This window comes from Neopsephotus bourkii, unplaced genomic scaffold (genome assembly GCF_033783945.1).
Source record: "Neopsephotus bourkii isolate Nb327-2 ecotype Australia unplaced genomic scaffold, CSIRO-AGI_Nbou_v1 NB_1765, whole genome shotgun sequence".
NCBI classification, from domain to species: domain Eukaryota; kingdom Metazoa; phylum Chordata; class Aves; order Psittaciformes; family Psittacidae; genus Neopsephotus; species Neopsephotus bourkii.
Window position 1 is genome coordinate 4,856,258 of NW_026902239.1, and position 25,098 is coordinate 4,881,355.

Sequence of the window (25,098 nt, forward strand, 5' to 3'; positions counted from 1 at the left end):
TGTCATAATTGTGGAAGCTTCTAGGAGAAAACAAGGTAGGGCAGGAAGGGCACATAACCTGAATTCCAACTATCAAGGATATTTTCACACCAAACATATACTGCAGTGACATCTTTTGCTAAAATGATGGGAAAAAAGATTAAATCAAACAATCCATCAGAGAAGACTGATTAGTACAAAAAAGTCTGCAATAATTCATTGAAACTGCTTCTGCAGTTCCCACTACAAGCTTTACTCCCATTTGTGTCCCTTGTTTTTGATGTCATCCATGGATATCAAAGTCAGGATAAAGCAGTTCAAACACTCACTGAAAACCAAGTATTACATTAAATGTCTAAGTGATGACAGCTCTTGGGTTTCACAATCACATAGCAGTATTTTGTGCAATACATTGGATTTTATACTTGGCCTGTTTGAAAGTGAAAATGAATCTGTATGACATGGGACATTAACAATGAAAAAACATACTGAAATAAATACCAAATGTTCATATAAAATTTAGAGTAGATTTTTATCATAGAATGTTTGAATACTTCTGAAAAACAATTGAAAAAAAGTAGGATATGTTTTGGTTATCCTGTGAGGAGAAAAGGAAATAACATTCGAATTATTCAAAATGTATCATTAACTTGAGTTTAATTTCAAGGCTAACAGCATCGCCAGTTTATTAACCTTTAAGGAAGTATTTTTAACATGCTTTACAGCTCTATTCAAACTATTAGCATTTTTGATTAAACAAGCATTTTTCCTGGATCGTACTGCATACCCCAACTTTTTACAAGGTTTATTCAAGCAATCACTGCCTAGAACAAATAGCAAATTTCATTGAGAACATTTCAAATGATTTCACATACCATCTAGCAGCTGCTGTACTAGTAATACCATAAAATAAATACCAACATCTTCTATAATGATCTTCTTTCATGGATTTGAATGTGTTCTGCACTGAAAGACAAGCACTGGCTGCCACATTTGCCCCCTGCTCATGTGCATATACTCTTCAGTGGTGGCTTATCTTGTCATTGCAGGAGACAGAGCAAACAGCAGGTGGAGGGAGACAGCGCTGCAAGCAACCAGGCTCTCGAGTTCTGCTTAACAATTTCAGGCATTGATATGAACTGAATGCTTAAGCCACCCTCACCCAGCTTGACTATCGAACTGCTGACTGGGAAAGGCATGTGAGCTGTAAAGCTTGTCTGTTTTTCTCAGCTATCCAAGGAAACTACGTGTCTTTCCCTATTAGCTTGGTCTCTCACTTATCCATGCATCATTATGGCTACAGCAATGCTGATACCATGACAGCTTTGATTCCAGTCATAAAGTACATTAACTTTGCGGTTTGAGTTCTGCTAACATAAAACATGGTGGGACAGGTGTTAGTTTCCAAGTAAATTGGTCTGTGCTGAAGGTAGCAAAAGCAGCAAGTATTAACAATCTAGTCTGCCTATGAGAGCTTCCTCTAAGGCAGTTTTAGGGCAACCTTAATATTCTTATTACATCTTAATCTTCATGTCATTTAAATATTCATTTTCATAAGTCAGTGTGTCATTTCTAAACATACTTACCAGTCTTTTAGTCTTTTATTCATCTGAAAAATCATTCTCCCTCTTCCTTGAAAAGTTGTTCTCATCACCTCCTTGTACAGCAGGCAGCCATCACACAGAGGCTGCTCCTCCTACTCAAACCACAATGTCTCCTGTGCAGTGTGTTCCTGGACTTATTTCCTTAGACTGATTAGGACTAGTCTCAGCTGTATCTTGCCCTCTAAGTGGAGAAGAACTCTTAATCATCCCTTTCACATTTCACTGCAGAAAGCTCTCCCTTTTCCATTCCCTTTCCCATCCCCTTTCCCATTCCTGAGGTTTATCTTTCCTGAAGGTTACAGCATTCTCCAGTGATTTAGTCAGACAGTGGTAATGAAGACTAGCCTTAGGAAATTAGGTCAGGTATCTGTAACTTTCAGAATTAGCATCACAAATGCCATCATGTGAGTTCATGCATAGGTACATGGCAGCTGATGATCTGCAAATCAGTATTGGGTTTCCTGATATTAATATTCTCTTCTTGTTCCCTAGTGTCCAAGGAATGCTAGTCCACGTATAGTCCTCCTCTGAAACACTGTGCCCTTGAGCAACTTGATAACCAGGGAGGTGGATAAGCGGCACGTCCCCAGAACCTTCCTCAGGTTTCTGGAGGACAAGGGCTGGTGACTGCCTGTGAAGGCTCAGACTCATTCTGAAACTGCCTGAATTCAGAGGGTTGGGCACAGGATATGATCTCAGGCATGACACTCAAGGGAGAACTTGCCAAAAGGTTATGTGGTGAGTCCCTTTATGGAAAAACGTTGCTTAGAAAGACCTTAATAATGAGATGTATAAAGCCAGTTCATGGGTAGAATACATCCACCCTGGGGACCTGGCAGCCTTTTCCAGTAACCTACCTCTCCAAATAGTGGGGTACAAAGATGTGGCTACTGTCAAACCCACTTAGGAGAACAATTCACTCTGAATGCCTGTAACAGTCCTTCCTGCTCATCTAATCAGTTTGTCAGCCTTTTAAGAGTCCTTTCTTACTTTTCCTAAATGCCCCTGTCAATGTACTTATGTTCCCATAGCACTTTCTGCTGTTGGCCCAGTTCAGTGTTTCCCGATAGCTAATCTAATTCCAGTTGCTCTGAGTAAATATTTTCTACTGTGTCTGCCTCTTAGCTCATTCCTTACCTGGCAAACAAGAAAGTTAAGAGCTGAATAAATGGAAGCCCTGTGGGTTTTCTATCAATGGATGAGCCTTTGTTCTCATTCCTAAATGAATCTCACATTCAATTTGTGTGCATGGCTGAAGTGGCTCCTCAGGTGTCTAAGCTGGGGACTATGAATCTGCTGGGTAAGAAAAACTGGAACATGAACAGAGATAGCAAAGTAGACTCAATGTGTATACAGCACATATACAAGAGTGGTACTTAAACAGCTGTGTCATAAATATTTTTCGGTGTCAAAGTCCTGACATATACAGAATTTAGTTCTTTGGGGGTGGGGGACTTGAGGGCAAGGGAGCTGAGGAAGAGTAAGACAAAGGGTTTGGTTCCAGGTACTTTTTTATTTCTGACAATGAAGCTGTTTTAAGAGGTTATCCATCAGCCTGTTATTATCCTAGCCTGTTTGTCCGTTCCTTGCACAGCAATCTATAACTACTGCAATAGTACTTATACACAATTTGTTTTGGTGTCAATTCATAAACTGTGTCATGGAAATGGTCCGGGTAAACAAAAAATAACTTCAACCATTTGTTGTTTTCTGCCACCCTCAGCTGTGTGGATCTTTCCTTGTCATTTACCTTTGGAGATACTAACTTGTTGGCAAAGTTGTGCAGTTCCTGTCAGTCAGCTCAGTTCCAACACCTGGTGCTAGGCTGAAAAGACAGAATCTGGGGGTAGTGACCAGACTCTACTGCATTTCTGTCTCTACTTTGGCACTATTTTCAGCAGTATACTCTTCACTAGCAAGAATAGAAGAAAGAAGTTTTTCTTCTACATGACCTAACACTGCAGGCTTAGTAACAACCCACTGCTGCACATATGATTCAGCTGAAACTGGCAAAATCAAAATGAAAGCCACTGTATTAGTAATGCGCATTCAGACATTGGCGTGATATGCCAGCAGCATAAATGAAAAGTACAAACGATAGAGGAATTAAGTAATCCTTAAACTACATGAAACATGTATCCGGTTTGGCTAACCACAGAGAAACAAGGGCCTATTCTGAGAAAAGGCAGGAAAGATGCTCAGCATGTACTCAGCAAACAAATATTTTCCTAGTATATATAAACTGAGAGATTTGTTTATCTTTTCATATATAAAAATAATTCTTACTGATAGCATGTATGTTTACATCAAGCACAGACTAGACTAATTTGGTGTGTTGGCTATATCAAATCTTCCTTGCTTTTAATGTCACCAGACTATCAAAGATCTGTGAAAGTAACCTTCATCTCTAATTATTTTTTTAGTTCTTTAGCTAATGTGCTTGTTATTATTTGTGAAAACAAAACTTCAACTGAAGAAAAAGTTTGGACTGCCCTTTCTTCCTTCCTCTCCTTCCTCCAGATGAAAAATCAAATACTGAATTACGCAGATGAAGGCTTTAGCCAACAATTTCAACATCATGAAAACAACAGTCATCACAGTCAGCACGGCTGGGAGGTATGCTTTCCAAAATACCAAGGGAGGAACAAAGAATCATTATTTTCCCCCTTAGAAGGGACTCCTCCATTGTCAGATTTTGAATTCCTCAAACAATATGTAGCTCCACAACTTCAAAAGGATTATGTGAAAACCAGAATATTTGTCAAAAGAAGGACAATAGATTCTGATTCTATAGGCCGTATGAAGTACTTTAATCTCTTGCTGCCCTTGTGCTGGGAGTAGACCACTTCAGTGCTCTGGAGATCAAAACAGCTGAATGCTGTACTATTTCCTGAATTCTATACTAACACAAACATTTTTGAGGAAAACTAAATAATTAAAACAAGCCAATGACATAACTGGAAAAAAATTATCTAGTGGTTTGAATAAGCCTCTCATTCTCTTATTATGTATTTAGTCTAGCATATAACTCACCCTAATTTCACTCTCCTCCTTCTGCTGCTCAGACCTGTACACTATTATACTAATTTGATGGGAGCTGCCCACTATTAACATTATTCTTAGTTGCTTTGAAGCTGAATTATCTGAGACTGAGATGCATCATACTTTTTTCAAGCTTGGTTCTTTGCAAGAGCCTTCTTTTGAGTGTCTTTTAATGTGTCTGTATTTCAGTGGTGAGTAACATAAAACTGAAAAAAGGCAGGAACTGAAGCAGAATTAACATTTTCTTTGGGCACTTTTAAGTTTCTACTACTTTCATGACTATGTCTGATATTTTAGATGCCCATTGCTGCCTCAATATATACAATAAGAATCAGACTCCTGGAACACTCCATCTTTTTCTTATTAGGATACCATTCCCTTTTAATTTTGTAGTCACCACCCTCCTTTCCACCTGGACCCTGGTGCCCTGTCCCAGCATAGTGGAGGAAGAGCTTGCTGCTCCTACTTTCCTTCTTCCTGTCACTTATACAGAAATGCTGATGCCAACCCACTCCTCTCCCTTCACATGCAGCCATGGTTTTCCAGACACACTGGTAGTCTTACAGCGCCCAGTCTTACAGGGGAATGTGTGACTGCACCCTTAGCTGTCTGGTCACACCCATGTCTTCCATTACTTCCCTGTCACTGCAAGAAAGGTGACACACAGACTTAGTGAAAAAGGATCCCACAAACTAAGACCTTGTAGGGGGAAAGGAAGATCCCCTCCCTGTTTGAGAACCATTTCTTTAAGATGGTCTGTGTGACCAGCACTGTTTGCTGAACTGGTCGTTTCCTTGTCTCTCTGAAATGCTTCACAGTACGCGTTGAGAATTCACACTCCAGACTGGAAATGGTTGGTTGTACAATCCTAGCCTCCTCATACTGGTGCAGCTGTGAACTGAGGCAGGATACTCTGCACTTGCTTGGATGAACATCAGGTTGTAACATCCAGACAACAAAATAAGACAGCGTATGAAACACTAAAGCACTACCCTAACATTTGTTAATGAAGATTCAATGGCATTTTTATATGTATTTTTTAATGGAATTACAATCCAAGTGAATAATGAACAAGAACTGGGAATACATGCTGGTTTTCTGCATTTTTTACCAGTTAATGTGTCCTATCCTATGTTTCAGCAGCTGCAGACAATGGTGGTGAATTGTAGAGCCTGAACATTTTTGAACTTTGCTTTCTAAGGCTGACAAAAATGTGGACTGTATCGTGTCATGCTAGATAATTTGTAAACATTGAAATAATACAGCCCTTATCCTGAAACCCTTATGAAAAATGAAAAACAGACAAAAGGAACAGATCATAATAAGAGAATGTTAGATTCTCTGCAAAATTCATGGTAACTTGGCCACCGCTGGCTTTACAAAATGTTTTAAATGGGGTTATTTTAGAAGGGGAAGTTTGAACAACATAAGGGAAAGGAGAGCTGGCAAAGGTGGGAGCTGTGGACAAGCAGGTGTAGGAGCTAGGACATCAGCAGTTAGCCATCAGAGAAGACAGGCACTATCAATCAGATGAGTGCTCCAAAAAGGAGTGTTTTCCACAGCTGCTTAGCAACACTGAGTTGCTGGTAGGTTCCAACTGCACTTTTTTCCCCATGAAAAATCTATCCTTTTGTGCAGCCCTGAGGAGATGCCACACAGGCCTGAGTGTCTTTAGTGGACATTCACGCACAACCCCAGCCTTAGTACAGCAGTAATCATATAAGCAGTTTGCATTCTGCAGATGCTGAGGCAGCAACAGTCTCCAAATCAAATAGGAAATAAATGTGTGGCTACAGAAGATCACTACAGTAAGCCCAGTTCTCCTGTGCTGTGCTTCATGTTTGTATTGCACTAAGGAATGCAGATATTGTGTAAATTACTATCATTCTGATTCAGCGATATGTTACACTTGCTAAGCATAAAGATTCATAACCAACATTTGCAAAAATCTTCAGGCTAAAGGCACGATTAAATCTTCTATTTATCTTGACTAACTATGTTGGACATATTTACTGCTAGTTATTTCATTTACTTCATTTCCGAAGACTTTAAGACACGGAGTGCAGGTGTAAAACATTGGAGTTGTGCAAGAAGGTTTCATAGCTTCCAGAAAAGAGGGGATTTGTGCACTGATGATAAGGATGGACCTTATTTTCTTGTAAAACAAGTGACACAAACCAAACATTAAATATTAGATGCTTGAGCTGCTACTGCAAAACAAGTAACAGGAGGCAGGAACCCAGGGAAGCTGTGGAGTATCCCTCTCTGGAGATATTCAAACACTGCCTGAATACTTTTCTGTGTAACCTGCTCTAGGTGGCCCTGCCTTGGCAGGGGGCTTGGACTAGATGGTCTCCAGAGGTCCCTTCCAAACCTAATGATTTTGTGATATTTTATTTTTTTATCTATAACAAAACTACATCACTTTCTGTATTTGGTGTAATCTTTCTTTTGGGGCCTTTAGTCTTGATGCTAGAATGTTGTCCAAGGCATGGTTTCATTCAGAAAAAGAAATATTGCTAGTTTTATTTACCACTGAATGAGACCTTTTCTTTATTAGGTTAATCTTCATTGTACTGCTGACCTTGGTGATTCTCTTTTACACTATTAAAAAAAGAAAATCATTTTAAAGCTGGCATACGTAGCCAGCCACTTAGTCTAAACTTTGCTTCCCAGTTGTGGTGTGGGGAATAGAATATGAATGAAATAATTACCCAGAACATGCAGTAAGCCTGGGACTTGTGACATGAAGTATCGCTTAGGTCAAGAGTCCAGCAGAACTCAAAAAAGTCTCGAACATTTGTCGGTAACAAGAACATCCAAAATAAGCATTTCTGAAAGCCCACAGGAGTTTGTGGAGGGAGTTAGGCTTCAAGGCAGATATCAACATCTAACAAACATGGGTTTAGAAGAATGTTTCTGTGGCCAGTGGGTTCTGTAGCATTTTCTGAAGCAGGATAGAGGTCCTTGTCAGAGACAGCCCACTGAACTACTGGCTACTGGCACGAGTGTGTATGCCACTATCAGATTTCTTGCTGCAAAAGGGAGATCTGTTTTCAGATGTCACAAATTCCAAAGTAAACATTTCTGATGGTATTAAAGCTGGGGGAAGTATTTCTAAAGGACTACTTGGTGAACGTTGGCATTTCTTTTTGCAAATTGACTATTATCTTTGTTTTCTTCTGCTATATCACATGAAAAAAAATCTAAAATGCATGAGATGTTTGCCATGTAAAAAAATGAATTCCTGACAGAAGAATGTTATATGATGACAGGGTATGTGAAATGGTCACAGTGATCACATGGTGGGATCATGAGACACTGCATTAGGGTTGAGTGTAGTCTACTCAGATGTTTTTGGGATCCCTGTCTTGGAATACTAATGGAAAGTAAAACCACATGCTCTGGGAAAAAAATCAGGACCTTCCCCGCCACCTGACACCATCAGGGCCTAAAGCTTTGGTATACAAAGTATACAGACTTATTGTTTCTAATGCTAATTTAGCTGATAATTAAACTGTCTCTAAATAGTTTAAGAATGGCATAATTTGGGTGGTATGCTCTCTTTTTTGCAGCTCTGGCAAATTCTCTTGGGATGCAAATAAATCCTGCACTGCTGTCAGAAATCCTTGCCTCTATTTACGCATTTCAGGAACCATTTATGTCCAGCACTTTGTGAGGAGAGGTGACACAGGAAATATCAATACTGAGCTTCAGCACCTGATTTTTCAACACTTTTTTGCAGAGGCAGACACTGTTCCTTCAGTGTTAAGAAAATCTTTTACTTGGGCTGCTTTTGTTTGTTTTGCTACCAAAGGAAACAGACTAGTGTTTCAACTTCAGTATCTTTGTTTCATTTCTCAGAAAAGGTAATGTAACTATGATACATGTACTCATGGCCATAATGCAGGAGGAAAAATCAAAAATGACAAAACTAAACAAAAATTATTCCTGTGCAGTACTTTTGAGGCACCAACAGTGCTAAGGCAAAACAAAAAATGGTATGGATTCTGTCTTAAAGAAATTGAGTCAATAGGAACATCCTGTGACCTCTGAAGAAGCACTTCATTTACATCTGGATATTATGGTTTAACTGGAATAGCACATGCTGGGGTCCCATGAGCAAATGATCATTTCCCATGTCCATAAGTTTCTCAAAAAAAAAAAAAAAAAAACCCCAAAAAAACCCTAAACATTTTGTACAACAAAAATACTGGAATTTTATTTCAAAGGACAGATAAAATTCTACTTTTAATTCACAGCGCTTTCCATTGAAGTAACTTAGACAAGAATATTTTCCTTTTTTTTTTTTTTTTGTTCCCTTGGAAATAATGGGTTTATTTTTTTATTCTTTACTCTTTTTCTTTTCTTTTTAACTTTGGATTGAAAAATGATCCTTTCAGTGCTTTTAGAAAGAATCATTCAAAAGGTGTTTAAAGTCTGAGAAATCTGTAGTTAGGCAATAGCTTCACAACTTTGTCATTTAACTTGGACAATACTAAGTTAAAACACAGTGGGTTAAACAGCACTCAGCAGTTCCACGGATCTTACTGTAGTTTAACTCTTCATGTCATATGTTGCACCAATGAGTGTCTGCAAAACCCACCTCCATAGATGTAAATCTGGTCAAAACCATTATCAGTACCAGATAGGATCTCTTATCAGTGAACTTCAGTGACAACAGGGACTTCTGATTTCTCTCCCTGTGCCTTCTACTTCTCCGTCATCTAGTCAATTGAGCAAGCTAACTAAGCATTTGAACAGCAGAATTTATTTTCACTGTATGCTCACTGTATGCTTCCAAGACTCATACATGAGTAGTGCTGGACTTCCTACAGAGCACATGGAGACCAAAGACAGGTTCTGGTTTAGCACCTATATTTAATCACCATAAACTATAATAGAGCTGCTGCCTAGGTTAGTGTACCTGTAGACAACCAGGAAGGAAAATTAATGCATTTGATTAACACTTTGGCAACTGTAAAAATAGTGGGTTTAATACATGCTTTAAACCCCAAGCTAATAGTAAAACCTATTTTGATTCCCTGACACCTCCTGTTTAATGGCCCTTTTTCAGGTACTTGTAGCATTGCCAAGCTTCAATCACTGGGGTTAAAATTTTCCATCTTAGATGTCTCCATTGGATCAGTTTTGACTTTCTGTTTGTTTGTTTTGGGAATATTACAGCAAAAATATCTTAGCTGCTTTCAAGGACAAGGTTATGGAAAAATGAGTTTTGTCCATGTGAACTGACTCCAATGACCTTAAACCAAGTGTTTCAAGTTTCAGATTAAAACCAGGGAGGGAGGGAATTAGGGAGGGAGAAAAGAACTTTGGAAGAGAAGAGCAGAGGGAGGAGTAAGTGCACTTTGTATCAAGGATGTGCTTTTTGCCATCCCTCTGAAATCTGACCCTAGTTGATTAAATTTTGTACTGTTGGAGGTGGGGGAAGGAAGTTCACACATGTTCAATAGATTTAGCTTTTAACAGTTTAATTCCCCAAAGATGTCATCCACAAAGGACTGAACATGATGTTCTCACAACTTATGCTGTGAGTGCTGAGTCTAAGCACCTAAAATGAGGTCAGTAAACACTTCTTTTGGTCTCCCAGTGATACCTCTGATTTAGGAAGTTAAAAGTGGAGGAGAAAATAACTTTGCGAGAGGGAAGGGAGTAAATTGTCATGAGAGTAAGTCACAGGGTATTACTGAGTGGGATGGAAATAAGAGATGAGACAGTATATGAAAGCAGGGGAGAGAGAGCAGGTACAGAGGATAAGGAGTGTAATAATAACTGATGAAGTAAAGAAAGGCTTGGACAAGGAGCCTTACAGGTTTAAGACTAACTTCCATCTTGAATTTTAACATTTCATAGCCTCATCTCATAGTTTTAATTTTTAATATTCCTTTATTGTATGAAACTGCTTGTAGACATGATACAATATTACTACAGCTGTTTCACTCTCTTTCATCCTTATCCTCAGTTTAATTATCTGCCGAAGCAAATGCTCATGAGAGAATATAAATCAGTTTCAGTCAACTAGTTATATCTCTCTCTCAGAAACTACAAGAAATGTTACTTTGTAAACAAATGTCCAAACTTTCAGAATCATTGTAAATTATTTTTTATTTCAGTCATTGTAAATAAGCAGGTACTGTGAATAATACGAATTAAACTTTTAAATGTAAGCACTTCACATTTAAAGAATGGAAAAACACTAATGCTTTGTAAGCTGTTTCAGATCAAGAAGCCTAGGGTAGCACAATCCAAATGGATTCAGATTCAGACAGTGACCTCCCCAAGAAATACCCTATACCTTAGTGAAAATTAACTGTGTGCCCCTGATTTAAATTCTGCATAGCTATTTGTTCATCAGTTACTTATCAGAGAAGTCTGTGCCAAAACTGGTTCAAGGGTTCAAACTGGCACCAGTTCTGAAGACAAAGGTGTCTATCAGTCAGCCCAGTGTCATCATCCCTTCTGTTCCCAGCAACATCTTTAAATCATATTTTTCAAACTTTTTCTCTTTTCTGATCTTGACATCAGCAAGATTAGATTTTCGAAACTAGCTGAGTGTGACCTGCCAAGCAATTTGGCCATGATTCCCACACACAGCTTCAGAAACTGCTATTGGACATGTTTAGTGTTTGCCTCATCAAGTGACGGGCAGTATCATTTCAGTCTTTTACAATACTGATACCAAAAAAGTGTGATGCCACCAAGTATTTTTATATTATTAAATGTTGTTAATAAAGTGGTTGACAGAACTCCAGAAGAATGTAGATGACTTTCTTCTCTCATTAACATCTCTGACCTCCTGAATATCTTGTGGAGGTCTAGGACATATCCTTGAAGGACATCATACCATTATGCAAACTGAAGAGTTAAGTGGTATTGGACCATGTTTTACACTCCAAGTCCTCCCTAAGGTATAGCAACTACATACTCTCTTATTCCTTTAAAATATTGCTCATCATAACCTATGCTCCGTTAGTAGATGTTTCTAGGTTTTCTTCTTTATTAAGTCGTCGTGCACCCTGCATTTGAAGAAATACAGAACATTGCAGCTATAATCCATATTTCTTCCCCACTGTTTATCTCCTGTACTGTTAAATACTGCAGAGCAGAACATTTGGGTCACATAACTTCTCCCCCACCTTGTCCTCTCCCAGACTCTCTCTTATTACTACTGCCTAGCAGTGTTCTAGTAGATGAACTGCTGCTGTGGTGGGAGCTGGAGAACACTGGAGAAAAAGGATCAGGCATACTGAAACAAGGTATTATCTGCTGGAACTAGATTTTTGTGTCTTGAGTAGAGCCTGTAAACTGCATTTTATCTTCTACCGGCAATTCTGATGAAGCTTATGGCAGAATTTCAAATATGGAAAAATTTCAAATGGAAACAAGATTTATTACGATTTCAAAATAATACTTCAGGGGAGCTGAAGTTTGCATGCCTCGTGCCTTCATTTTTCTCTGCGATGTGGGATGGACTAAGACATGAGCGTTGGTCCAGACAATTATTCCACCATAACTTGCTGTGTTCCCTTCTGAAGAGGTCAAAGAGTTGGATGTTAAAAAGAAAAATTCCATGCAAGTAAATGCTAATGGGCTAATAATAATAATAATCAATTTATTGGGCTAATAACCTAGCCCAATAAACTGATTTTTTTTTCATTAAATGAAGATTTATTTTTCTTCCCAATTAGTATAAGGAAATTGTAGGACAATGTAAAATAAATAATCTTGGGTTTTAGTAATTTTTGATTGAAATACGGCAACATTTGAAGAAAATATAAAAGCACTGAGCAATAATGAACTAGCTACACAGTCTTGTGACCACTCTCTCCATTCCTTGCTGTGCCTGCAAGACAATGGTTAGCATAAATCAGAGACATCATGCACGGCATCAGTGGTGGCTACAAAGGTGGATGACCCTATGAGTGCCATTTGCAAACAGGATAGCATCAAGAGGGTAAATGGAAAATGTAACTGATTGGGTGGCACTGGATAAAATAAACACTACGTTTCTCTGCAGGAAATGCAGAGAATAACCTACCTGAATACTGCCAAAAATCAATCAATTTCTAATGCTCTTTAATAATATGCAAGCCAGGACATAATAAAAATAATACCAACTCCTTGTTTATGTTTTTCAGAAATCCAGATATTGACATTGCTACCAGTCTCTCATAAATTCTGTAGTGCAGTATCAGCAAAGTCATAGAATCACAGAATCAGCTAGGTTGGAAAAGATCTTTAGGATCATCAAGTCCAACCACTACCCCAGCACTTCCAAGGCCACACTAAACCATGTCACGGGGGGCCTCATCCACATGGTGTTTTAACACTTCCAGGGACTGTGATTCCACCACTGCCTTAGGCAGCCTATTCCAATGCCTGATCACCTTTTTGGTGAAGAAATTTTTTCAAATGTCCAATCAAAACCTTCCCTGGTTTTTAACTTGAGACGGTATCTCTCGTCCTATCACTTGTTACTTGGGAGAAGAGACCAGCCACCTCCTTGCTCTATCCCCCTTCCAGGTAGTTGTAGAGTGCAATAAAGCCTCCACTCAGTCTTCTTTTCTCCAGACTAAATAACCACAGTTCCTTCAGCTGTTCCTCGTAAGTCTGGTGCTCCGGACCCTTCACCAGCTTTGTTGCTGTTCTCTGGATCTGCTCCAGCAACTCAGTATCTCTCTTGTAGTGAGGGGCCCAGAACTGAACACAGTATTCGAAGTGTGGCCTCACCAGTGCTGAGTACAGGGTTGTAAAAAGTCCATAAAATTGAGACTAACACAGAAAACACAAACTAAGCAATGGACAGGCACATACATTTATAACCTTCAGTACAGATCAATCCGTAGTTTATAATCTCAACTCCTTAAGAAAATTTACATTAAAATCCCTTATTGTCAATTTAGTGGATGTTTTGGCTGTGTTTTGGTTGTTTCTTTTAGTTTTATTTCCAGATCTGCCTCCATTAGTGATTAGTAACTACACTTACAAATTTTTTTATATAAAAAATACTGTTTTCTTGTCATCGACACAGACAATAGTGCCAAGGTTGGAAAACTCATAAGAAAATGAAAGTACCTTAATGCATGTCCTGCAGCCAGAGAGAGAAGCACTGCACAACTGGTAGCAGCGGGATGTTTGTCCAAATGCAAGATTCAGGCCAGTAAAGCACACATATGGATCTGGTCACGTGGATCTGGCTTGATATGGTGTTTTGCTAAGCTACTTGGACTAACTCAAAAGCTATCTTCTGGCAATATAATGTGTCTCAAGAAGTATTTAAATAGTAAGAAAGGCTCTTGCTGATTGTACCACCTCCAAGTTAGTTTAAACAGATCTGTTGTTTCTGTACTCAATACAGAGAGACATTCCACATTTCTACACTTTCTGGCCAGAAGCCTTACATCCTGCAAGCCAAGCACAATCTAAATTAATTTTACACTATTAAGACGATTTATACCAACTGGTATAGGATCCAAAACCAGTCAGAAAATAAAGAAAGAAAAGATGGATTTAAGATACAGGAAACAGGTTTCAAGCAGCATCTGAAGGCACTGCATATAATTTAGAGGAGAATCATCTCAGAAGAGGAAGACTTTAAGGCCATCAACTTGTCTGGCACTTTTTATAAGCATTTAATTATCTTAAACAATCAGTGAAAACCTTTTTCTTCTGAGGTGATATGTGAGCGATAGGGCTCTGACTGATCTAAGTCCAGAAATGTATCGTAAGATACATTTATGAAAGAAAGCGGAAACAAGAATCAAAAATCTCTAAACCTTTAAACCTCTAAACCTCTAATCCTCTTTGTTTTGAGGCCGTGGATATGGTTTTAGTCATGCAATTAATTATACACAGAAATGGCAATCGCTTCCAGCAGGGTAACACAAAGCTGTGCTCTGAAAGGTCACCAAATCCTGTCTCACTTTGTACATTTGCTTTTACTGGCCGCCCTGCTCTTTGTGCCACCTCCAGCACCAGGAAGCAGATGGGACTTCCTTTCCATCTGGCTGCCAAGCAGGAAACGTTTGACTCTTTGACAGCCTCAAACGGACAGCCAAGAGCTGCAGTGGAAGAGCATGACAGGAACTGACAGGCTTTCAGACACCGCAGCAACTTCCGACTGGCGGGCCATCAAGATTGCATATGCACTCTCCCATCCTACACAAAACTGAGCATTTTTGAAAAATTAGAAATGTTGACCTCAGGTACAAATGCTGGAAATGGAACTAATTAGTCTGGAAATATATCTTGAGAAAAATCACTCTCACATTATCCAGATACCAGCAATGCCAAGACCGTGCTTGCTCTAGACTATGAACTTCCTGCCCCCCTTGTTCTACAGTATTTTTTGATGCAAGTCCATACTGAATTTTTATTGTGTAGCCATCCCTAGCTACATTTTAAATGTGATTTTCTTTCTTGCTATATGAATGCAACAGTTTCTGTTGTACTACAAATGAGGCAAATCCTGCATGAGCATCCGGCTTAGCCACTTTTTTTTTTTGGCACGGTATTTGCAAATCTGAGCACTGCACAGAGATGCTGCTGAAATTCTGTTTTAAAACTTGACTGACTTTTCCACTTGTGACTGCAAGCTTCTTTGGCATTCACATCATTTGTTGTCTGTACACTTCTTTGTGATGGGTTCTGCTTTAGATTCAGACTTCCTGACTTGGTGAGACCATTCATAATCTGTTTGGACTCTAAGTAGCTGAGCTCTTACCTTTATGTAGATCAAGAAACAAGTGGGTATCCATTCTCCCCCAGTATGGATAGCCGCGTATAATGAAGCAGTCTTTGTCAATGAAGCAACTTCCTCCACAGTCAGGACAAGAAGGTATTTTTCAGCATCACTGGAAGCAATCCTGTTAGCCTAAGCCTGGTATGTGATTTAAGATAACTAGATCTCACCATGTATCTTCTAGGAAGGCTGATTACTTTGTGCTTGTGCATGATTTCCTTTATTTAAACACCATTGATTTACATACATGTCTGCATTATAGTGACAATACTGATTTTATGATAATATTTTTTGGTCTGAAAAGTGTTCTCAGAACATAAAAATCAGTTATGCCATACCACAATCTTATCTGTGCATGTGCCTTTTAATTGCTGAAAAAATAAATTTTCACAGACATAACTAGCAGCAGAAACTCACCAGCATAAAAAAAGCCAAGCAGAATACATAATGGCCTTTGGAGCAGGCGTTTTTCTTAATTTAATGAAATACCTTGGATCAATTTATTGACCAAATAAGAACGGAAATGGAAATACTGGGAAATAATCAGCCTCTATTTAGCCAAATCACAACTATTTATGCCTTTCAATACTGCTAAAGTATTTCTAACAGAGCTGAGAGCCCTTAACAAAAACTGAACAACCAGGGATTAGCATCAATTAATTCCTTGGTTATTTGGCAAAAATTAAATAAGATCGTGACTACTGAGGAGGCAAGAAGCTGTATCTGACATTCAGTTGTATCATTGCATGGAGCACTCAGAAGCTATTCCAGTTTTCAAAAATACATGTACGTGTATTCTTAAAGTGACAAAGTAACAAAGATCTGCCCTGAGGTGCTGACAAGCAGTAACTATTCATTTTGTGTGAATTATTGTTTATCTCCCTCTAAATCCCAGATATATATCTGAAATATTTCAAGTTGTCCAGTACTACAGAGGTAAATAATGAGAAAAAGAAATTAATTCATATTCCAATTTCCTTTTCTATTACATAAACACAGGTATTTGTCAAATAAATGTCTAAACAGGGGGTGAAGCCAACTCTGTGACTATTTGCACAGAGTTGATTTCAAGACTGTCCATCAGTGTGGCAATTCAGAGCTCATACGATTTTGGTTTTGCAACGTTTGACTTGCATTAACTATGATGGCATTTTTGTAATGTGGACTCACACCTAGTAACACTAACTTGAAGAAAGGTGTTAGATATGATTGTGTACCATCATTAGCTCTCTTCCATTATTATTTAGATGAAATCTTAGGGAACTCATGATGGAAACCAGCAGGCAGGGTTACACGTTTATGTATGTAAAATTTGCAATACTGACTGGATCAGATTCTGGCAAGTTGAGAGGAAAACATTTTCTCAATGAAGTCATATTAAAAAAAAACAATTAGTTTAAGGATTTTCCATCAAATTGCAATTATAAGGATGACATCTAACATATTTTAAATCTGATAGTAGAAAAATAGGAGCATGTGAAATATCTCTGCTGCAAGTACCTAAATCAAAAGGTGTACTAGCTACCTCTCAGAAGCTCAGCATTGACCTCAGCTCTTAATTTCTTGTGTTGTATGATTCAGTCACATCTGAAGAAGCAGAGGTTTTCCCATGAAATACAAATTGAAACTTCACCAGTCACTTGCTGTCAACATTTTAATGCATGTGGGGTAGATGTACTTTAAAGAAACAGTATTAAGGCGGCTTTCACTTTGCAGTGAAAATGCTTCAGAAAACTGCTGCATGTTAGTTCTATCTTAAATATGAATATGAAGGCAAGCCTTATTAGGTTGACAGTTGATGTCATCATACTTAATATAAGGTGGAAGTTTTAGTTTATAGATAATTTGCTCATAGATCAGCTGAGGAAGATCAATGCTAGAGTCTTTCAGGGCTAATTCTAGGAAGGGAGAGCTATACAAGACTTTAAATGGGTTTCATAGCTCAGTCTTCATAAGAATGCAAAATATAGAGGAAAATTGTTGGCCTGTAGTTATATTTTCTGCTTGCTATGACAAGACTTGTGCTGCTTGGTGCTCTATGGCCTAAGGTTCAGAAAATTACCAATTTCTGGAAAGAAGAGTGGTCATCATTACTTACAACTTTCTTGTTTAAGTTAGAATCACTTCTGTTACTTTGACAAGGCAATCCAGTGTTGATTATGAACAATTTATATTCCATTATCTTCTAGTGGAAGTATATGTAACATTAGGAGATTGAAAAATAATCTTCAGGTCACTTAAATGTCTTTTAGTAGTCACCATAATGAAGACTTAATTTTACAGGATTTAGTCCAGGATTTCTATTTCCATTTCTTTTACTTTTTCTGTTACCAAAACCACTATCTCTTTCTCTTTGGTAAAGACATTTTACATGACAATTTTGTGATTTAAGTGACACTATGCTTGAACCATTTCCAATTTAATTCATTATTCTATGCTACCAACAAATGACAGAAAAATTAAGTATTCTGGAATTGCATCTTGTTTGGCTGTTACAGAAACACCATGCAATCAAGTATAAATGCCAATAAAAAGCCAAAATGTCTTGAGTGATTTCATTAGCTATTGCCTCCTCATCCATAGTTCAGTATCTTTCCTGATAAAATCATTTTTCAATCAGCTAAAAATGAACACACAAATTATACTTAAAAATTAATTCAGTTTTTATATGTGCATAAAAATAATCTTTTCTTCACTGTTCTCTCCCTTGACCTCCACCTACCTGTTTCTCTGATACAGTTACTGTCTATCCTGATCATATAGAATATTCATCACAAAGTTGGTATCATGAAAAATTAATAATATAGTAAATATTTTTGAAACAAAACATTATTATTATACATCGATGAATTTAATTCTAATTTTAAAAACAACTGTTCAACATAATCTAGAACTCGCACAATACTTGGGGCATAATATAGGTATAATATCTATACCTATATATCTAATAGTATCTACCTACGTGGTAGAGTGTGTTACAGAAAGACATTGGCCTGAACCTTTCACTTTGGCTCTAGCTGACAAACAGAACTAAGACAGATTAATTATTTCCATTTAAAATTAATTTTGTCAATCATCTATAACTCTGAAAATCTCAGTTCTTGAGGGGAGATTATCCATACATTATTTCTTCTTGTAGGGCGAATAGAAATAAAGTTTGATATAAAATGGTTCATAATTTTTCCTTCTCAAAGACAAGCAGCTAGTTACACATAAGGTAATCCTTTTGATTTCAAGAACAAAAGCCCTGTGTCTGAAGACTGAAAAATTAAACTTGACACGTAGGTATACTTTTTAATATTCAAAGGAACACTTTTCATTTCACCTAGCTGCAAGTTTTTGAAAACTAATGTGAGAATTTCTGACAAATATTACAATAATCACGCTCCTAACAAATTTGGGAAACTATTTTGAACAACAACAACAAAAGAAGGTAGATTTTCATTGTGCACATTCCAGTAGGTATATTCATGTGAAGAATAAAATTGCTATATGTCCAAAAGTATATTAATAATTTCTACTAAATGATGCAGGTTTCATCATAAGCTTCAGTTCAGGCACAAATTACTCCCTCATTTTCAGAAATCATCATTCATTACAGTAAGGTATTATATCTACTGGAAAGCACTTCTCTGAGTCTATGCAAATGGTTTACATTTTAGTCAGTCTTTAGGTGCCAAGAGATCCCTGCTCTGTGTTGTTGCATGTCTACTGATAACAAACAACAATCAACTATGTAATACTGGATATGCTACATTACTTCTGCTTTTAGGCATAGATTAATACTACATTATTCTTCAGTTCTGTGATCATGTATCTGATTCTACACAATGCTTGTGTGTCTAGGGATATACAGAGCCAGATCAGCAAGGCTTCCTTTCAGGGGTTCCTGAGTGCAGACTGTAAAGCTCTGAACCACAGAGATACATACAAAACCCTGTATGTGTGTAAAGAATCAGGCAAACAAAACCTTACCCAAATAGAATCACAGAATCATAGAATAGGAGAGCTGCAGAGGTACATCAGGTGACAGTGATGGTGTACAAATATCAGTGCTAAAGGTCTTCCTACAAACCCTTATGTCTACCCTGGTATGTCTGACTTTGCTTAAAATTTTGGAAACATTACACGATACTATAGTAGTTGCTGTGGACATCTTAATTTTAGCATTTTGTGCCTGGAATATTAACCAAGATTTCCGTCCTGGGTTCAGCAGTATCAGTCATTTTTTTCTCCTTCTTAGTAGCTGGTGCAGTACTGTGTTTTTGACTTTCACCCTGGGAACAGCACTGATAACACTGATGTTTTTAGTTACTGCTCAAATGTTTACTCTGACCAAGGACTTCCTGAGTCTCATGCTCTGCCAGGGAGGAGGGGAAGCCGGGATGAAGAAGATACAGGACACCTGACCCAAACTAACCAAAGAGGTATTCCATACCACAGCACGTCATGCCTAGGAGGTAGACTGTTACCCGGAAGGGTTAGATCTCTGCTGGGTGGGGTGAGGTATCGGTCAGTGGGTGGTGAGCAGTTGTATTATCTTCCCTTGTTATTTCCCTTATCATTATTATCATTGGTGGCATCAGCAGTGATTTGTGTTACACCTTAGTTACTGGACTGCTCCTATCTCAACCCGTGGGAGTTACATTCTTTCAATTCTCCTCACCAATCCTCCAGGAGCAGGGAGGAGGGAAAAAGAGGGGGAGTGAGAGAGAGACTGCAAGGCTGATACACAGCTGAGCTTAAACCACGACAATTTCATGAAGTTCTTTCAGGACATTTTTTTTTTTCTATGTTTAGTTGCACATAAAGAAAGAATAAGAGACTGAAAAGTTTACAAATTAGATTACAAACAGCTTCCCTTCTGCTTCTTGCATAAACACCATACTTAGCGAAATGTGAAACAATAAGGCTGAAGAAAAAACTCCTTGATCAAGTGGATTAGTTATTTGGTTCAAATAATAAATATGCATCTGAATGTAAAAACATGGGTCATTTCCCATAGATGGTGTGTACATTGAAAATTTAAAACAGACTAGAAGGTTTCAGAATGACTGCTTTAGTGTCCAGCTATTATTTACAGAGATTGCTATTTTCTTCGTATGTTAACATTTCAGTGCAAAAACCAAGCCAAACAACTGGAAATAACAAAAGAGGGACAACTGGAAATAACAGAAGTGGGACACAAATGCTGCTTGTTTAATTCACTGCAAGTGAATTAAACTGAACTTGCAAATGGAAAAGCTTAAATGGATTACTGTGAGCCTCTCCATTCTGCGTAAAGTCACTTTATTAAAAGCATGTCTTACCTTATGTTTTCTCACTCTTCACTGAAGTTACCATCTGGCTGATAGCCTCAGCCAGATTTCAAATTGGATATAAGCCCAAGCCTCAATATTATTGATCTCATGATCAGGTAAGAATTCTACCCCTGAATGATTTGTGTGCATATAACCTAGCCAATTGATAAGAGTACGGAAGTCTGTAGTTACAGGAGAACGTATTTAACTAAATTGTCAGGTTTAGACCTACAAAAACATCTTCAAAATTTTCATGAGACAAAGGTTATTTACACATATTGTTCAGCATAGAAATAAAAAAAAAAAACAACACATAATTCCATATGTAGCAATAGGTCAATTTCTCTCTTAAATTTTGCCTTATTTATATTATGTGATAAACATGCAGCTTGACGTAAATGTACAAGATAATGATTTTCTGATGTAATAATTCTGATCTAACGACTCTCTGATTCTGACGAAACTGATTTTTAATAAACAGAGCTCATATTTTAGATTCCCTGTAATGAGTTTATCTGAGCATTGGCCAAATTACCTATTATCAGTGGTTATTAAAACAAAAGACTTTAAATGTCTTTAATTGCTGCAAAAACCAGTGCTGCATATATAACTGCTGAGAATTTCTCATCATCCCAGTCTTGTCTTGCTTCTATGAATGATCCTAATGACATCCATGGAAGGCCAGTTACCAGAGCTAAAAATCTATTTAACAGGAGTTTAATTTAACAGTTTAAATATTCTCTGTGATCCATACTACTATGACTGTCAAAGAGAAGCAGCCCATTCAGCAATCTTTATTTCAGAGTGATTTTGTGAGTCACAATAACTTTTATGCTATTTTGGAAGGTGTCCTTTGCATTCGAGTTTATTTTCTGAAGTAGTAAACAATAACATACCTCAGTCTGTGAGGCTTTCTCATCTGAAATCCTGAATGCCTTGAAGCAAATACCTTGGGGAAGTCAAGGTGACCTTTCAAGGTAGTACATTTGAGTACCAGGCGTAATCCTTCTGCAGGTCAAATTAAGATTTATTTATGTAAAAACACAGCTGTCTTGATAAAGGAAGCCATGCAGTTTTGTCAGATCACAACATTCAGCAGCATGCTTGAAATCTCTCATCCTGTTGCTTCAACCCTATCACCCTAGAAAAGAAAAAGAAAACAAACAGAAAAGAATGGAACTCAACATCAGCAAAATAAATAAACACCTTTCACATAGGAAGGCTGTTAACAGAGCTGCCAAGCTACATAAATATAAAACCTTCCATTTCGCATTGGAAACAGAGGTAAAAATACTCTCCTCACTATCTTCATAAAAACTGAAAAGATTTTGAGGCTGGGGAGGAATTTTGTGGTTCTTTCTTTGTTTTCTGTAACCAGCTTAACCAATTCTTGTCTGTGAGAACATCCAAGTCTTCTGAAGACTGATTTTCTCAAAACCAGTTTCTCTTGAAACAATAAAGCACTGAAACACCTGTTAAACTGTTTTCCTCTTCAAGACAGCATATGCTTAAGTGTTATTCAGAGAAAGATTTACTAAACTGAAGCCCAAAATAAGAATCATTGGTTCCTACATAGAATCTATATATGAACATTCAGACAGAATATTCCTTGTATCTGGCATTAATTTAACGCTGCCATGTATAAATTGTCAGCATCCAAAGTGAGTTTTTCATATCCACAACAGCTCTTTTTCTCTTTCAATATACTACTGCCAATAATGAAATATTAAATTTAGTACTTAAAAGGTGTTTATTTTAGATGCCATAGCACTGTCCTTTGATTACTCTATTTAAACCACTTGAAACATGCTTAATTCATGATCTACCAATATATACTCCAACAATCCAAGTGTAAAGCTAGTAACTAAAAGTCTAGTTGCAGTCCAAAGTTGCAGTCATTTTCTATTAACCCAGCAGCTACAAATTTAGAATACCCTGGTAGCACCTGTCTACATTTTGATAATGACCAGAAATTTACTTCTAGCAATTTCACTTAAAAACTGGAAAACAATAATGTGTGGTAATTTCTGTGGCAGGAGGGGACATAGAAATTCAGAAGATTATCAGTTTTATATAAAATTATTTTATATTTAAATATGAATATATTTATGCTGATTTCATGGACAATATTTAAACATAAGGTTCAAAATCATTCTGGGTGAAGCTCTAAAAGGTAGCTTCCTTTCAATTTCCTGAAGCCCTATCAGGATCTATGACCTATATTCCATTCACAAGGTCAAATCTGAGAGAAATTATTAGTGTAATAGAAGTGCAAGCAAAACAGCAGACTACCCATGATAACAAGATAGTGAGACAAAGCTGATTTAAAATAGCTAAAAATTACAAAGACATTTTTTATAAACTTAATCCCCAGGTACGGTGTATCTCAAACGGAATAATCTGACTGACTCACAACATCCCCTGCCTTCAATACTATTTCTTATGTAAATGAAATTAGGGAATATGTATATAACAGGAGTAGTTAATGAATATAATGAATGTAACAATAGCTAAATGAATGTAATAAGAGCTAATGAATATAATAGTAGTTAAACCCCTTTAAAAAAGGTCTCCTCTCTTGAGTAACAAACTTCCAAAATGTCTTGCCATCCAGTGAAGCAAGACAAAGCCCAGACAGTGTAAACAAAAGTACTAAAGAGATATGCCTATCACATGCCCACAACTAAGATTACAAATATGTTAAACATCATATTTTCCAATGTCATGGACAAGTACTGTCAAATACTAGCGGGTGAGAAAATTATTCTTCATCTCATTTCAGTAGATAGATAAAGATTCTAGAAATCTGCAGTGGAAGAATAGCATTATTGCAATCCCCTCATACAGGGCAGCAAACAAAAGGCAAAGGCATTCCAACATAGGTACAGACCTATAGGTAATAACTAATGAAGAACCTAGCAGAATTTGTAAACTCCCAGGGCGTTTCAGATTAAAAAAAAAAAAGTGCAATGGTATTTACATATGTTCAACACTCAAGTATTGTGCTTGTGGGAAAAGAGATCATTAGTGATTCACGGTCACTGAGATTACTGAGAGCCACACAACCAGAACTCTGAGACACACCGATCTTACTACAAAAACTGCAGAGATGCAAATTGGACAACTCACTGATGTGCACAGCTGACTTTTAAGCAAAACCAGCCTTTGAGCATGAAAATAGTGCAGGTTAACATGACCCTCAACTCATTTGAAAGCATCAGCAAAGGTAGTTACAAGCACATTTTAACAGCAGAACTGGGAAGAATTGAAAAGCATTTATATACTGAGAGAAACAGGTAGCCTCATAGCCTCTCTTGAGATAGAAAATAGTGATGCTGCACAGGCCTCACATAAATGCTGGGATTACTATGATGAAATAAGTATATGCACTGCCAGAAGAAAATGCCCAGAGCATTGACAGCAAAATTATCTCCGAAGTAGAAGCCTGTAGTCAGAATATAAGTAATAAGCTGCCCCAAAATTATAACTGAGATCTGCAAGTAAGTGAACAACCGCTATACATGTGCAGGTCTACCTCTAGCTACAGAGAGAGAGAAAAAATTCTGCTTTCTTTTTTCTTTTTTGCAAACCTTTCAGCAAAATAGGGATGGACAGTTTCACTGCAGAACACTGTTCACACTTGTGGATGCTAACCAAGGTATAAAACACTGCTGCAGTGCACTTAAAATATTTCAGTAAACACAAACATTATCTGATTTCAGATGACAGAATCTGAGAGGAGACATACCATTCTCTAATTGCTATCTTGCCACACAGCAAGTCACTACAGAACCCAGCTAAACTGGTTATTCAGGCAGAAGGTATTTTTGTCTGACTTTGACTCCTTTGTTTTACATCAAAATGACATCACAATTGATCCATTCCTGAAAAAAAGTTTTAATCATAGGTAATTAGTGTTTACTGTGAAACATCATCTAGTCAAAGTATTTCAACTGTTTCTGTAAAATGACTGCTGTGTATATATCTTCCCTTATAAATACATCTTCCTCTACTGGGAGTAGAGCCTCTCCTCATACAGCAGGCTTTCCAGTCTTCTGATGATCCTTGTAGTTCTTCTCTGGATTCTCTCCAGCCTCTCCACATCTTTTTTGCATACCAGGGACCAAAACTGAACGCAGTATTCCAGGTGTGGCATGACAAGAACTGAACGGGTTGATGACTTCTGTATCGCTGCTGGTGATGTCCTTGTTGATGTAACTTAGCATCCTGTTAGGATGCGCTTTGCCGTAGCAACACATTGTTCACTCATGCTGAGCTTGTTATCCACCAGGACCCCTACCTTCCTTCCCACAGAGCTGCTCCCCTGCCAAACAGATCCCCACCTGTGCTGCACTCCTGGATTGTGTTTACACAGGTGAAAGCTATGCAGGTGGCACATTACAAAGATAAT

At 37.7% G+C, this 25,098-nt stretch overlaps 1 long non-coding RNA gene across 1 annotated transcript; it reads right to left on the bottom strand.

Moving 5' to 3' along the window:
- Positions 1–5,702: 5,702 nt before the first annotated feature.
- Positions 5,703–22,161, bottom strand: LOC133225623 (uncharacterized). The gene is made up of 3 exons (XR_009729214.1): positions 21,584–22,161; positions 12,453–12,489; positions 5,703–7,229 (listed from the first exon to the last, which is right to left on the bottom strand). It is a non-coding gene; the product is annotated as an uncharacterized LOC133225623 (long non-coding RNA).
- Between the last annotated feature and the right edge of the window lie 2,937 nt (positions 22,162–25,098).